Source organism: Corvus brachyrhynchos, unplaced genomic scaffold, assembly GCF_000691975.1.
Source record: "Corvus brachyrhynchos isolate BGI_N302 unplaced genomic scaffold, ASM69197v1 scaffold53, whole genome shotgun sequence".
In the NCBI taxonomy this organism is placed as follows: Eukaryota; Metazoa; Chordata; class Aves; order Passeriformes; family Corvidae; genus Corvus; species Corvus brachyrhynchos.
In genome coordinates this window covers 259,118-271,241 of record NW_008237681.1, presented here as the reverse complement: position 1 = coordinate 271,241, position 12,124 = coordinate 259,118, and the positions used below count along the sequence as shown (strand labels likewise).

The 12,124-nt window shown below is 37.3% G+C and overlaps 1 long non-coding RNA gene across 3 annotated transcripts in view; it reads right to left on the bottom strand.

Moving 5' to 3' along the window:
• Nucleotides 1-9,390, bottom strand: part of LOC108446197 — a 67,754-nt gene extending 58,364 nt beyond the window's left edge. For all 3 annotated transcript variants that reach the window (XR_001861318.1, XR_001861320.1, XR_001861319.1), the window contains exon 1: nt 9,116-9,390. This is a non-coding gene — a long non-coding RNA (uncharacterized LOC108446197). The remainder of the gene's footprint in view (nt 1-9,115) is intronic.
• Nucleotides 9,391-12,124: the final 2,734 nt, after the last annotated feature.

Genomic DNA, 12,124 nt, shown 5'->3' with positions numbered 1-12,124 from the left:
GGCAACACACTGTCACTGCCAAGGTCACATCAACCATGAAATCCAGGCAGTGCTAGCAGCCAGCCTGCCTTTGGTGACATGAGAGAAGCTCCATTGGGCTATGTGGTTTCTGCTGTTATCAGTTTGCTCTCAATGCACAGGGAAAGAGAGGAAAAGAATCAGTCTCAGCTCTGCCATTCTAGCTGATATTCTCTGGCTTGTTTTTCTGTCTTTTTTTTCAATTTTCAATTCTGTACACCTCATATGGTGGTTATTTTTACTTATTCAAATTCTAAGATGCTTTTTTTTTCTCCACTCTATAAATGAAAAATATTAGGTGTCTTGGGCTATTGAGCTGATATTGCTTGTGTAAATAGGTTGACATTCTGCGTGCTGCTATGTAGTTTTTAAGGATGTAACTTTGTCAGGTAAAGCACAGCTAGACAGTTGTAATGAAAAGAGAATTATAACTGACAGAAATAGCAGAACTAATTTAGCCAAGAGCATTTACCCAGCAACTTACTAAAACACTGAAAGAGCAAAAGCTCACAACAGTCCTTCAGCCACAAACTTCAAACAATCTGGAAAATACTCTCCACCTCATAACAGTCATTCATCTCAGTCCAAAGAGACTGCAGCACAGCTGTTCCTCTGGGACAACCTGACCTTGAGCTCTGAGATCATGCAGCCCACACCAGCACACTTAATGCGCTACTCCTACCATTTACAACTCCTGCTCAGGTAAGCAGCTAAACTGGAAGTAAAAACAATGCCATTTCTGTAACTTTTTGTTATTTTCTATGCATTAAGAATCACTCTTTCACAGAGACAATGACTACCCAAACTTCATCATACACTTCTATTAATTGCATGGTATTTGATATCTGAGTTCCATCCATCCTGACCTAAACCATAATCATAGGAAATGCACTTTGAAACTCAATAGTCAAACTGAATTCATATTAATTCTGATGAGCATGAAAATAAGAAGGACTGCTGCAGAAGGTTCAGAAAGTCTAGAAAGGGTTTCATTATGCATTACAGCCATTGTAAAACATTAAATTAATAAACGCAAACCTTCTTCCTGCATATGAGATCCCATTAAAAACAGCTCCAAAATTTGTCACTTCCTCTCCTAATGCTGATTGTTGGGGGGCTAATGTCACAAATACGGTTTCTCTGGAGATACAGCTGTATCTTCTTGCCGCAGATGAAAGACTTACTGATACTGAAACCGTTTTAAATTAAAGAGTTTTGATTAAAACTATAAGCAAACTTACATGTATAAAACCAGCAAAAACACCCAGTTGCCATAAACTTTGTGATGATGATGATAATAATAATAATACATTTTCTGCTTTCAGACTTAGATCTGTATCTATCCACTACTCAGAAGCGCACCTAATGCAAAGAACACATTAGCTTCATTTCCATGTGATGCAGGTGGTTCCTTCCACCTCTCCTCTGAAACATCTGGTGCTGGCCACATTCAGAGACAAGTTTGTAGAGCAGATTGATATCAAGTCTAATTTGATGTGGTAAATCATCTGAGACAAATTCCACCATAGCGTGCAGATGTACCATGACTCTGAAGTCAACAATTTGGCATAATTTATATAATTATAGATTTGTCCCAGGTTGGCTGGATATGGGTTTTGAGGTTTTATTGCAGTCCTTCTCCTCCTTTTTAAGTAGGACTTTATTGGATTTTAATTAAAAAATATACCTAATTGTGTTTTCTTTAGCATATTAACTCCCAAATATACAAATGGGTTTTATGTAGGGCAACTGAACTCAAAAAGGGAAAGAAATCCCCTGTTTCATGAGATGGCCACATTAATCGTATCAAGCAGTATGATGCAGCACAACGGCCAGCTATCATATATGTATATAAGGGCCTGTTCTCTAGATCTCACAGCACGGTTGTTTCTCCTTCACCAAGTGCTGCCAGGACCTACAAACAAAACTGGAAGTGTTGTCTCCAGCTGTACTGCTCAGTGTAAGGAATACTGCAGCACTAAGAATGCTTTTCACCACCTGCAGCCTGCCCTGACTCTCACAAATGCAACTTTTCCTTCTTTGACAAATGCATAGAGAAGGGAATTGAAAGCAGTAGCTGTGGTTTTTTTACCTGGGAACAATCTGACAGCCTGTGACTTGTGCAGACAAGAAACACATAGATGGTCCAATAAGTCGTGGGAACAAAGGAAGAAAGGAGAGGAATTAATAGCCTTGTCCTCATCCTCCTCTGTCTTTTGGGAAGACACCTGTAAACTGATTTCTTTCCCAAAGAGAACTGATTTATTTTTATTCATTGCCTGCTAGGAAAGATTGTGTTCATGTTAGAATTAGGAAATACTTTTTCTTTTATGAGAGCTATAATCCTGCTTCTCAAATTACATTAAATAATCTGTTTTCCAGATTTTGGGAAAGGACTCAGAAAGTTCCTCTGCAGGCCTTTGGTTACATGTACATCAGGCAACAATAACACCACAAAAAGGCTGTTACACAAAGGTAAACTTAAAAACCACAGAGTTTGCACAGTCAAGCTGGTGACAGACCACTAAAAAATGAAACCAAGCCTCCATTAATTCAACTTCAAGCCGTAGATACAATCAATCTATATTTTACTTTTATTTCTGGATTACAAAGGGATTCCTCCATGCATCCTGCGTACAGCAAATACCAAGTATTCATTACAATCAATAGAGTGTATTATATTGTGACCTCTCAGCTGTAGCAAGATCTTTCACCCAGCAGAAATCATTCTATGTGAAGGGCCCTTGAGCACAAATTAAATGAAAGTAGACTGCAATTGAGGGAAATTATAGTCATAACTGCTGTAGAAACTAAGTCAACTCTTTCTCTACATGATCACAGCAAACAGTGCAGATGCTCTCTACTATCAGCATTGATGTAGGTGCCAAAATTCCTTCCTGCTAAAGAAGTTTTAACAAAATTCCTTTTTCCTAAATGGATGCGTCATCAGTACTACAAAAAACAAAGACAAAAACAAGCCTTGAAAATACAATAGGAGCCCAGGAACCAATTTGATCTACTAGTGCCATTATAATACAAATTAGTATCTAATGACAGACACTTCAGTTATGAATAAGAATTCACACATTGCCTGCCTAAGTGATATGTGTGGAGTTGTACTAAATACACTTAAAGGTCTCCTGCTCCAAGAAGTTTGACAGAATCACACTCTTAAAAACCCAAAACATGTGCTTGCTTAGAAAATTGAATGTCTTCTTTTTTCCTTCCAACTGCTTCTTCAGCAGAGATTTTACAGCATAATTTTTTCTCTACAAAGCTTATGAAACCAAGTCATAGATTCTACAAGGTAGTAAATCATCAGAATCCAAGCTAGCTTGACAACAGCTAAGAAGTCAAGAACATATAATGGAATCTGTTTTCCAGCAGCTACCAATTAAAAATACAAAATATTATTACTTATGACCAGGTTTATCAGAGAGAACTCACTAGATGGTAAAATGGTACTACAGTCAGGAAAGGAACATAGAAAGGGCAGAGATACTGTTCTTTCGAGCAGAGACACCAACTTAAGGGCTCTAAGCCCTTAAACAGAAAATCCAGTTTAGCAGATATTTTGAGCTGCCTAGGAGAATAAATAGGCCTTTCATGAAGGTAAAAAACTCTCAGTTTTCCCAAACGAATGCAAAATGCACAGTTCTCCTTTAGGACTCAAAGACATTAACTGTTGATCAATGAAGGAGCACAGGCCACTTTATTTCAAAGATGCCAGTGAAAAAGTAAAAAAAAAAAAAATAGAAACTTTAGAAAATGGTTAAAATCTATTAAAGGATATTTCCATTTAAAAAAATATACTTCACAAACATATCAACTAAAAGAATACCCCTTTAATGCTAACTCCTAGTACGTGTTAAAAATTAATTTACAGTGCTGACTTCTCAAAGAGAAAAATGCAAATAAAGAGAAAACATGTTGTCTTAATTGAAGTGCTTGCAGGAAACATACCCATTTCCATCAATAAGAAACAGCATGCTCTGGGGACCAGGACAGATGGATGACAGGCAAATGGTGAGAAGTCTGAACTGATCATCTCTAACATCACTTTAAGGTTTCCCTTCTCATTCCATTCTGAAATTGTTAAATGATGTGAAATGCAAGAAAATATCAGAGGAGAGGAAACATCTTTTTCCCATGGAAAAATAAATGCAAGAACATACTATCTTTTTTATTTATGGCCTCAGCTCTTTATTGATTCAGGAAATATTTGCATACAAATATATAATTTTTCCCATTAAAGATTTTGGAAAAATGTAAGGGAGAATCAAATTACTATTTATCTTACCATGGCTGAGTCCCTTTGGTAGGGAATCATCAATCTGCAGTAATTGAACCCAACAGTTGCATCCCACACATTTCCAAGCCAGCTGAATCTGGCAAGATTCCAAATACTGTCTTTACTCTCAGTCTCTCCAGAAAGTTTCTGGATATAGAAAACCATTCTAAAGTCCTCTGCAAGGGATCGTTTAGTCCTAGAGCCCAGGGCCAGGAACCAGTGGTAAGGCCCAACTCAAGTCTGCTGATAGGCCATTTTCCCAGAATTAGACCTAGCTGTAGCTGTTCTGGTTCATGTTTAAAATAAATAAATAAATAAATAAACATTCAGTGGAATTTCCTAGAAACACCTACTCCAATTTTAGCTAGTGCTAGAGCACAGCAACATTTGTAAAAAAAAAAAACACAAATATTTGAAAAACATCTTCTTTGGAGCATTGATCCCTTCCTTTGCAGAAGGATGTTGGACTTACCTCCTTTTCTTTAGCAGGTATGTCTCCTTTACAGCATTGGAGCACTATCATTTTTCTCCATCATCTGGTTGAAATTTTCCCATGTCTGCCCCATCTCCCCTTCTTTATCAGCAGCTGAGCACGGATCACATAAAAATCAGTGATTCTGCTAGTAGCAACCCTTCTACTCTGCCACAGTGGAAACATCTGCTGAGGCCTTGATTGGCCTCTTACTGCTTCCTAGATGCATTCACCACTACCATAAACTAGATACTTTCTCTGCATTGAAGGTCACAGTCATAAATGATGCTCATAAAACAAAGACAAAATCTTGTCCTGAGAGGGGCATATTCCCCATGCTGTCATACTAGTGCTCCTATCTTTCTGTACGAGAGAATCCACAGATTCTGCTGAAGCAGAGTTCCTGCGGCGGGTTATAAATGGGCTCCCTCCGCAGAGCACAGGCCCTGTGCGCGAGGCTGCCTCCAACCCCGGTGTCAGCCACCTGTGGTACCCCTGTGTGGTGCTGCCCATGTGCCTTCTGACCATCAAACTACTGCTCCTCCTTGCTTTTGCTACTTGGCATTTACGGGAGCAGGATGTGTGTCGCATGCTATTACAGAAGCATCTCCACCTATGGGCCTGCAATCTAAAAAAAATCATTTTGTGCTGATGTTTCCTTACAAAGGGCATTGCCATATACAATTATTCATCAGCACAGTAATATAAACATGAAATTAAGGCATAAGGAGCCTCTCTAATGTAATGATCCATGAAACAGATAACTTCACAAGATATTGTTAAGGGCTTTCAGGCTCAAGAACACAGATACTCCTTCTTGAAACAAGAAGTCAATACTTATCCCTGGGCTCTTCATTTGTCAATTTCCTTCACAAATCTCAATGTAGCCACAATGTGGGTCCCGGCTAATTTTAAAACACCTTGTAAACTGAACCTTGTCTCAAGCTGAGCTCTCCAGATTGGGTAGTGAGGTCATCTCACCAAACATCCAAGCTCCCAGCTATACAATCAGTCATGAAGTCAGGATTTCAGGCTGTGTGTATTTTAAAGTGTGTTTTAAATAAAACAGTACCAAAACACTTAGCCACCTGACCTGTTGGTCCTAGTAATAAATAGATCCACTCAGCCAAACCCTGCTGTCACAAAGAGATTAATTTAAATTAAAATAACCCTTTCTTCCTCTTCTCATCAGTTACCACCTAATAGATCAGCTTATAAGACATAAACCAAAGTACAAGTCAGAAGCAATTAAGGAAGATTTTGTGCATGCTCAGAGGTGGCCACACATGAGACCTGAGAATGAAATTCTGAAAAATTAATTGCACCACAACTCAGGAAAACTGTAATCTGAACGTGACTGTTTCTCTTCCCTCCCCACTAACAAATCAGTTTCTTAAGATTAGAGAATTATATCTTTGTGTGTGAGTTACATAGAAAATATTTGCACCCTCTATGTATTATTTTCTGAGCTAAACCTTGCTATTAGCTCCTTTCAGATTGCTCAATATTTGCACTGATTGCCTCCATTCCTTGCTGCTGACTCTCATGACTCCTGCCATTAATTTGTTGCCTAAAGAAATCATTCTGGAAACCTCCTGAAATATCTCACTTGCTTGGTGCATAAAATTAGGCACTTCTACAACAAAGGCTGCAGCTTCATTAAACAGCCAAGTTCTAAACAGGATTACTTGAGTCTTGATTTGATGCTTTTAGGGTCTACACTGTCATGTAAAGGAATCATTAATAAAGCAAGTGTAATTTTTACACCTAGAACAATTCACTCTTCAGTTGGGAAAAATGCATTCCAATTTGAGCTAAATTCCCAAGAATCTCTGGGAAAAGGGCCAAGTAGTAAAAATAAAACCTTTTCAGCACAAGACCAAAGAAAGCAAAGTAGAACAGATTTTTGATCTTATCCTCTAGACAACGGTTGACCTACACCAAAACAAATTATAATCACTTTTAACTAATCAGATTGCTGCCTTTTCTGTCTTACTTTATCTCTGCAAATATAAGGAGTAGGTAGAACACTGGATTCCTTACTGTGGTCACCTTATCCCACAACTTCAGAAAAAATAAAAAAGCATTATTTTCATATGCAGTCAACAAAGCAATATTATCTGGGAATAAAATAGTACCTTTACCTTAGGACAGGAGAAATTTCACTCTACCTTCTCTGTACTAGAATTTTTTAATTGCTTCAGCTATCTGAGAAGCTTTATTTGCTGACTGCAGGACAATCTGCAGTTTGCTTAAATGGAGTACAAACTTACTAAGAAGTTTCCTTGGATGATCTATAATGTTAACAAGCTACCAAGGAAGTGCACTTAACTAATATGTCAAGTACATCTGGGAGGTGGGGTATAAGAGGTGTCAGAGAGAGAAATCACATATATTCATGTATTCGTATTTTTTCACCTCAAGAAGCTATCGAAAGGATCCTGTTAATATGTCAACATTTTTTAATTGGAATTAATTTCAGCCTCTTCTCTCTCCTGAAGCACTGTTGGTTTTTGGTTTTTTTCTAGGGAATAGGAAGAACAGGTCTATAAAATTCCTTCCAGGCTGAACAGCAAAAACAGCAGCTGCAGGAGGTATGAGTGGCTTCTTGGCAGAAAAGCATTCTGTCATACATCAGACCCACACTCACTCATATTAGTGAGCATTGCTGCACTGAGAATTAACTGTTATGCACAGGAGTCAAGGATATTTTGGCCCCAAACAATGAGAAAGCATATGTATTTTAACACTGGAAGCAATGGTGGCATCAGCTTAGCTGCACTCCTAATTCTTTTGAACAGGATGCAAAACTAATGCCCTCCTGTTAGTTTAGCTGAAGACTTCCAAAACATTAAATAGAAAATATAACATAGACTTGTAATGGGGCAAAATAAAGAAAAACCTGATGTGAAAAAAAAAAAAAAGAAAAAAAAATCATTATTTGGACCTACTTCTGCACAGTGCTGAGCACAGACTGAACATTAAATATTAAGCATTACTAAGCATTAAGAGGTCTCATTACCATTCAGGTAACATCTAACAGAATCAGGCCTTTTACGAGGAGATAGTAGCTACAGGAAAGGTCATAGTAGCATTTCTAATCAGTACATCTCAAAGCACCACAAGAAAGATGCTGGTATCATTATGCCCATTTTACAGATTAGAAAATTGAGGCAAAAAGCTTCATCAAGATTTGACAAGCTACTATTAGAGCTAAAAACAGAACCCAGCTCTCTTAAATCCTCATCTAGTGTAGTCATGAGCTTTTCAGGAGAAAAAGGAGACAGTTGTTCTTGGACAATGATAAAGACCTGACTTTTCAGAGGTGCAGTCAGCAAGGGAGACAGACACTTAAAGCCTACAGGAAAAAAAGCACTTTTTTTTTCCCCTTTTTACAGCCAACACAGCCACCAGATCGATAAGCAGCCCGGAGTGCTAAGATCGTGTTTCTTGGCCTGCGTTCAGGCGGCATCCCAGGCAAACAAATCCAACTGCCCCCAACGGGTTGTTCTGCAGCGAGTGGGATTCCCTTCAGACAGAAAAGTTGTATGCACAGGACAAGTTACAGGATCAAGACATAATAGCAAGATGAATTATTAATTTTAGAATGTTTAAAATTGCAACATCCCTTTAAAAATAAACTATTTCCAACATAGTCTTGACAGTACTCTCATTAAATGCTAATAGATGATTCTGTAATAAACAGAACCTTAAAAATGAATCATATTTATATACCTTGGGATGTCATAAGTAACAGTGTTTTGCAACTTAGGAGTGCACAGAATCTTTTTTTTTTATGGTGCATTGACAGCTCCTTCTTGGTGTTGAACAACACAATACCTCACCTTATAAATTTATTTACCAAAATTTGCAGTTATTCTATAAATTTCAAATGTTAGTTGTACAATTTTTCTTTATGAGGATGCAAGAAAGTCTCTTCACACTGAGCTTTTTATTATACAGGCAGAGCAATCACTTCCATGTGTGCCATAATGATGATAAACCTGAGGTTTTTTTTCTTATGAGCTTAAGTGATACACCACTCCCTTCATTAGAAATGCAAATATGTGGGCAGAAGAGAAAAACTGTAACCAAGTAATGTTTTCAGAAGGTCAGTTTCTCATGACCCACTCTAAGTGCACAGACCATAATCTACTGCAAGCAAAGCTGCTGGTAAAGCTCAGGTGATGGTTAATTAAACATGTTGTTCTACAACACTTTGAAATCCTTCAATCAAAGGTGCCATGCAATCTCAAAAACAATTACAATAAAAAAATCACTGTTATCAGCTACTATAATAATAAAAATTACAGTAATACAGACTGTAGACTTACCAGTGGAAACAAACTTGAATTTCAGAGGAGTCCTAAAATGAGATTCTGCTGTTGGGACAGAGGCAGATGACTCAGCCATTAAAAATGCAGTACTGTCTCAGCTTTTTTTTTCCTTTGGAACAAAACCTTGGAGCTATACTGTGGGGTACATCTCAATTCTGACACAAAAAAAAGCCTCAGAGAAGTCAACAACTGTTTATCGCTGCTGTTCACACAGTTCCAAGCTCATCATAGTCACTTGCTAGGGAAACCACGATTTCTGCACATTCATGGTGTTCAAGCTGGAAACAATAGCAGAGCAAAACAAGAGGTTTTCCATGAGTTTTGTATTTGAAATGCCAAGGGAAAGAAAAACAAAATGAGAACCAGGCTACTGACCTAGGTACAAAAGGTTGTGTATAGAGATCCATTTTTAGCAATAGGTAAGTTACTAGGATCAGCTAGGAAAAAAAGCAGGCAAGCATATCACGTGAGCTCTGCAGTTTAATGGCAATGTTGGTTTTGCTCTAACAATGATTAATTACCTGATTTAATCATTAGTAGTTACCTTGCGTGCAGGGCTACAGCATAAACATGAACCAGAATTTCCATTCTCTTTACATCTACAAGTACTAATTCTGTGTAATGTGGGGTTTTACACAATGGTGACACAAGTGTTATTATAGGCAGCTATGACAATGTCTGGATCAAATTACTTATTTATTTGCTCATTTAGATTTAAAAAACTGGCAAAACACAAGTTTTATAGTAACTATCAAGTAAGTTATACCAGTGCAAACTCCTAGAGGTGTGTGCAAACACAAAACTTACAGTGATGTAAAGTAAGAGAAGTATTTAGGGGTATTCTAGATTGATAAAAGATTAAAGCAGTGTAACTTAATTTGGGTATGTGCATGTCAACAGAAGAAAATAGATTCCATTTAATTTAGGGTAAATTTTTAAAGGCATTTACTGAGGTACACAAAAAAACCAATCTGGAAACCCCCAGAAGTTGCTACGCACTCAAATTACAGAAAGGAACAGGCTACTGCACATCAGCCAACCCATGGCCACAGTCCATGTCAGTTTTCTTAGACCATAGCAAATAGTGAGGTAACCAAAGTTAGCCTGGCCATCTCTTCAGCCAAAACCTAAGTTGATTCTTATAATTTATCATCTGCCTGGGACAGGTGCACAGTCACTGTACATCAGCTGATGTGCAATATCTTGTCAAAGTGCATCACTCAGTGAGGAATGTGAGAACAGAGTAAAATTGGTCTGGCCTTGAACAAGAAAAATAGCTAAATGACCAAGGTAAAATGGAATAAACTGCACTTTGTTCCAGTTGCTGCATTTTTTGGGGATCTGTGCTGGCATAAACTAACTGGTACTGGTGCCAATTTTCTTTACCTAAATGGAAACCTACAGAGATGTCTATAAAATGTAGCACCCATTTAATTAAGTGTGCATTTTAAACTACTTCATATAACTCAGTTCAAACCACTACATTTAAAGCAGGATTATTTTAATTTGCCTTAAACTGATTAGGAATGTGTTTAAATTAAACCAACATGTTCCTAAATCAGAAACCTGGATCAGAATACCACAAATATGGTACAGATTTTTTCTATTTTAAAATAACCTGTAGGGTTAAATGCTTTCTAACATTCTTATCAGACAGGCCAAAATTAATACTGGTAAAGGTAGTGTAAGGTTCAGTTAAGACTTCCATTTGTAGTCAAGTTTTTAACTCCCTTAATCTTTTGCACCTGCAAATGACCCAAAAGTGGAAATATTTGCATATGCAAGACTATTATAAATATCTGATTTACTCATGGCTGAAATTTAGTCCTACCTGAGGAAGTACTGTCAGGTAACTCAGAAGCAGTTAGTTATTATCCTTGGAAGAAATTAAGTATTTCTACAGCTTCAGCAGCCAAATGGAAAATGCAAAACCTTTTGCTCCACACATTCAAGGACTATAGCTAATTAGAGTGAATTATAATGTTTCTTTAAAACCAATATATATTAAAAGAAGCCTATTTAAAAGACTAGAAAAACCCCAACCTAAGGTAACAAAACCAGTAAATTGTTCGTGATTCTGCAAATCAGTATCAAAGGGTTTGCTGTCATTCTCTTTTAAGATCAAACTGTATAAAAGAGAATTTCTCTACGTGTTTTGACGCAGGAACATTTCAAAAGAGATTTACCAGGTTTATTGCTTTGGTTGGAAGTGCCAAAACATACAGAAAAAATTTCACTGTCCAAGACGTCCAATTTGATTTCTAAATAAAACAAGTAATAGCCTGAGTTGCATCCATTACAGGAATCCCAATGGTTAGGGAATCACTCACACTAAAACAACAGAGCAAAACATCTCAGCACACAGAGGAAAAAACAAGACCTTGATCCAGGAAACTGCTCCCTGTTGAGACTGCTTGAGATTAATCAGGCTCAGGATTGACATGGGACATGGCTTATTCGGAGCAGTTTGCAAGATTGAGGTAAAAATCTAGAAGAAAACTAAAAGAAAACAGAAATTCCTCTCGTTTCAACAAAAAGCCCCTTCTGCATTTTTTTAATTTTCCATTTTAGTTGTTCCTTCTATATCTTATAGTAAGATATGAGGAAGAAGGTTTATTTTAATCTTAACATTTTTCAGTAGTAAAAAGAGGATATTATAAAATTACCAAAACAATTGAAATAAATAATTTTACACGTATTACTAATACTCAGTAGTTACTTCATAGGTGGAAAAAATGTTTTAAAGGGCTGAGAAATTTAATGTGGAGGTATTCCCCCAAAGTCAGCCCATAAATTCCTCTCCTCTCCTAGTGGCAAACTTCCAAATATCTTTCATTTTCATTATAAAGTTTCTCAGCTCGTCCTTGTGGGTATAGGGGTTGTAAACTACTGGTTATGGAGAAAGGTCATTCTGAGATGTTGTGTTTCAAGTGCTGGCACAGGTTCTAAAATAAAGCAACCTTCTCAGTGCTGTGATAAAGGCTGAGCCTTCAACATTTCTGGTTT